At 36.0% G+C, this 5,081-nt stretch overlaps 1 non-coding gene across 1 annotated transcript; it reads right to left on the bottom strand.

Annotated features, from left to right (window-relative positions):
• Window positions 1–808: 808 nt before the first annotated feature.
• LOC122115106 lies at window positions 809–915 on the bottom strand. The gene has a single exon (XR_006148709.1). It is a non-coding gene; the product is annotated as a U6 spliceosomal RNA (small nuclear RNA).
• Between the last annotated feature and the right edge of the window lie 4,166 nt (window positions 916–5,081).

The raw sequence follows: 5,081 nt of genomic DNA on the forward strand, positions 1-5,081 counted from the left end.
TCCCCCTGCCTAAATTGTACAATTCATTTTTCAACATAGTGTCTTGTGCATCTCATTGTTACCAGGGGTCAAACCCTATCCCTATTTAAGCATTTTGTTTTTTCCTTCCCCTCCCCAAATTAAAGAAACGTATATACAAGATGTAGGCGCACCAACTTCAAATATAGTGAAAAAAGGGGTTATAGCAGGGTTGAGGAACATATAAAGAAACAAAATATCACATCATATAGTATTTGTATGTTAGAAATAATAACAAGATAGAACCACTTGTGTCCTTATCTTGGGGTTTATTTAGCTTAACATCATCTTATCTGGTCAAATGCACATAGCTTTTGACATTTTATGATAATCCGGGACATATATTAGTTATTGAAAATAAGAGAAACCATGGGACCTATGTTTCTTTGGAGTTGGCTTATTTCACTTAATAAATTTTTTTCCAAGTCTTTCCATTTCCAAACAAATTGGGCGATATCATTCTTTCTGATGGAGGCATAGAATGCAATTGTATATATTTACCACGTTTTCATGATCCATTCATCTACTGAGGGGCATAGGGGTTGGTTCTTAGCTATGGTAAATAATGCTGCAATAAACATAGTTGTGCTGGTAGTTTTAGTATGGTCTTGTTTGTGATCCTTTGGGTAAATGAACAAAAGTGGGGTTGCTGGGTCATAGAGGAGCTTTATGTGGAGTCTTTTGAGGAAACTCCATACTGCTTTCCAAAGTGGTTGAACACGTTTACACTCCCACCAAAAATGGAGTAGGGTTCCCTTGTGGCCACATCCCCTCCAGCATCTGTTGTTGTATAAATATGGATTGCCTCATGAATTTGCGAGTCATCCTTGTTCAGGGGCCATGCTAATCTTCTCTGTATCATTTGAATGTTAGTGAATGGGCTACCAGATTAAGCACAGAACATGATTTTTTGGGGGGGTCCGGTCATGGGGCCTGTACTCTGGGCCTGGGCGCTGTCCCTCAGCTCTTCAGCTCAAGGCTAGCAATAGCTCTACCACTTGAGCCATAGCGCCACTTCCAGCTTTTTTCTTTTTGTTTATGTGCTGCTGAGAAATTGAACCCAGGGACTCAGGCATGCAAGGCAAGCACTCTACCACTGAGCCACCTTCCAAGCCCCAGAACATTTTTTATATAGAAAGTGTAATTGATTTTCTTAAACTAGACAATTCCACAAAAAGTAAGTTCAAAAGAATTGTCATGAAAATTTTAGAATCATGCATTTCTTACATAAGCACACATTTTTGATGTTGGCATCATTTGTGGAGGGGAAGGGAAAAATATTTAAATAGGAATACAGGAAGACCAATTGCAGCAATGAAAGGAACTTTACAACTTTGGCATCTCTACTATGCACTATCTGCAGATTGTAATTTGATTGCTTATTTTGAGGTAGTATCACTATGCTGGGCCTGCTTGGACTGTAGTCCTCCAAACACAAGCAAAACACATTGCACCCAGCAAATGGTTAGAGTTTCTGAAAAGTCTTTTTTTGTCTGGGCTTGCCTGGAAATGCAATACACTAATGTCTGTTTTCTAAGTAGATAATATTACAGGATTGAGTCACTTTATCCAATAAAAGTATACAATTTCAAGATATCTTGATATTGCCTATATTTGTGCTTAACATATATAGCTAACCTTAATTTTCTCCCTCTTTTGTTTAGTACTCTGAGTTGAAAATATTGATTTTCTTGATATACATGGCTTTGTTTTGGATGGAATCCCCTCACAATCCAAAAAATCTCCCAAAAAGTTTATGTCAAGAATCACGGAAAAGAAGGCTTCAGGTTTGGAAAAACCCCACTGATCCTTAACTTATAATTGCAGTATATTTATAGTGTTAGTCAATGCTTTTGAAGAATGAGAAGAGAAGGAAGGCAGAAATGTGAAAGATGTCAGGTCTCGGTAGAATTTCTGTAGTTGTCACTTCATGTTATCTTCTTCCTTAAAACTTGATTTATTAAGACCCTCTGGGTGGATATTGGTTGGACTGATTGGTAAACTTACCCAAGAAATGAAGCTGATTTTAGAAGGTGATGATTTGGTAAATAAAGGAATGATGAGAATGAGCACAGATATTGTCACAGGATGAGGCGGCAAGGTTCAATTGCTAAACAGCAAAACAAAGCAGCTTCAAGTCCGATGATCCACATTGAAACATATATAGATAGATGCATATATGTATACATATACACACATACGTGAAAAAGTAAATATCCAGTAGAATACAGAGAAACTTGGTGTGACAAGTATTAAACTATATCAAACTGGTTGAAGGAAAGGTACAGTAAAATATCAATTGTTTAGCATAGATTTTGCATAGATTTGTAAAGGATGAAAATTTTTCCTTCATTTTATACTTTACAAATATCCTTAGTATGTTTTAAGTTTTTTTTTTATATTGTAGTTGGAGCATCTATACACTGTTGAGAATCGGCATTACATAAAGTATGCAACATGAATACGACAGCCTGCATAGGAAAGTTCATTAGATTCTTATTTCCAATTAACCACCAGGAGAAATGGAGTTCCAGGTCAGATTTTATGTGGCGCACTGGCCTTGAACACAAAAGCACCATTCAGGCCGTGAGTTTAAGCTCTAGGATCTACAGAAACAAAAACACAAAATACAACTTGGAGTTAGATATTTTATAATGAAGCATTTTTATATACTTTACCTTGTTAGAAAGACTAGATTTCTGTGTTAGCTTTATAACCTACCATAATAAGTGATATTGTCCATTTAATAAGCAGAAAGGTTTACTCAGATTTATAAGTTTGAAGGTTTGAGTGTATGTTCAATTGGTTTTATGGCTTTGGTGGCCTATGACAAGACAATGTCAAAGTGGGGAGTATGTCAAAAAGAAATGTTTTTGACCTAGAATGATTAAAGAGAAAAGAAGAAAGTAGATGACAGTCCATGTTCTCATAGGGTTCACTCTGAAGAACTTAATCTCCAAAAGAACTATTCAGGTATTCTCTACAGTCTGGGAGGAAATGGTAAGTCATTTTTCTTTAACACATAGGTCTTTCTGGGGCATTCTAAATTCAAATGGCAACACCTTCACCAATGATAATGACTTGTCCAGGGATTGAAGCAACTAGATATGTCTACAAATTCTAATTAGATCTCAGCAGACTAAATATCTTATGGAATTCCTATTAAAATATTTTCTTGCATACTGACTGGGTCTTCATACTACACATGTGTATATCTGTGTATATGTGTGTATGTATGTGTTTGAATAAACTAATATAGCATTGTAGCACATAAAATATTAGTGTGGCCTTTTTGTTCGCATACCATGAAAACTTGCCACAATTCCCAATCAAATTCCATCCAAGATTCAACATTAATGCTGTTCCAAAAGTTCTGTATGCAAACCCATGTACATCTACTTCATTTAAGACGGCAATGGTGCATGAAAATGTTAAGTCTTCCAATTACATTGTCACCAAGGAAACAACGTACAATATTTCCTTTAAAAATATCTAGATTGGCTGGGCGCTGGTGGCTCACACCTTTAATCCTAGCTACACAGGAGGCTGAGATCTGAGGATTGCGGTTCAAAGCCAGCTGGGGCAGGAGAGACCGTGAGACTCCTATCTCCAATAAACCACCAGAAAACCGGAAGTGGTGCTGTAGCTCAAGTGGTAGAGCACTCGCCTTGAGCTGAAGAGCTGAGGGACAGTGCCCAGGCCCAGAGTTCAAGCCCCACGGCCGACAAAATATATATATATATATATATATATATATATATATATATATATATATATATATATATACATATATATATATAGATTGTAGAACACTTTAGCCAGAAAATTGAAGGAGTATACTTTATAGGATTTAATTTAAATATTTAGTCACTGAAATGGATATTCAATATCCACAACTTAGAGCCCTTTTAAAATACATAATTGCAAACCTCATCTATTACCATCTTCCGTGAAGACAGTCCTTGCTGAAAACGAACCAAATGTGGTAAACCAATTAAAATGTACGCCATTGTCAAATGCTGTTGTTTTAAATCATGGAAGTGACAGAGCAATTAATGCCAGTGAACAGCTGGTTTTAAGGAGTATGGAAAGTGATCACTTTGTACTCTAGGTGGAAAACTCCACAGATGTTTCAGATTGTGCTTCGTTCTAGGCATTTGTGAGATACATTTTGGAAAGCACAATGAATGAAAGCATGTTGTTTTATAAAGATTTGCTGGCTGACAAATCAAGGAATGAAAAGTTATTGAAATATTTCAAATGAGAAGACTGACAATAGGGTGGGTAAGATGTGATATGCAGCTTTAGATACACACTGAAGCAAACCAAAGAATAGGAATTTTTTTCCTTAACTAATGCTTTCTGGGTATATTGTGCTATACACTATAATGATGAAATGATCATTTCTTTGGAAAAGTCAGAAAAAAAACATTGTCACCTGTTGAATTTCTTTTTAAAGTGAATCTTAAATAAAAAGGATGAAGAAATTTAAATATGTTAATAAAACATTTTCAAGTTTTATTTTAATTTTTCAGTAAAAGTTAAAACAAACAGATTATTAGTCCATTAAGATTTATAAGTTTCCTGTCATATTTTATTTTCTTTTTGTTCCTCTTTTTTGGGTGGTAAGATTATTTTTTTCAGAAAGGCAACCTAGTCTTAACCATTACCCAAAAAGTTTATGCTGTCATAGAATCAGAGAGTTTTAGTTATTAAATTAAGACAAAAGTAGGCTCATTTTATGCCAACTGAAAATATAAACACCAAAAACATTTTTCACTAAAAAACCACTCATAAAAAACCATGAGGATTTGGGGGAAGATGGAAGACGAAAAGCTGGAGGGTAAACAAGCTCTTGCATAGAAAGCAGTTAGTGTGCCATGACAGTACAGAGAATTTGGCAAGAGAGGGAAAATCCAGGCAAGATGACAGACTTGAGCACTTGCCAGTAGCCACAGCTGTGGCATCAGTAGGGACAGCGTCAGTGGCTATAGCCACCATATCTACAGAGAAAGTCCACAACAAAGGCCCCAGACGAGGCCGGTGAGCATATTCTACTCAAC

This window comes from Dipodomys spectabilis, unplaced genomic scaffold (genome assembly GCF_019054845.1).
Source record: "Dipodomys spectabilis isolate Male_0828 unplaced genomic scaffold, ASM1905484v1 ptg000116l, whole genome shotgun sequence".
NCBI lineage: Eukaryota > Metazoa > Chordata > Mammalia > Rodentia > Heteromyidae > Dipodomys > Dipodomys spectabilis.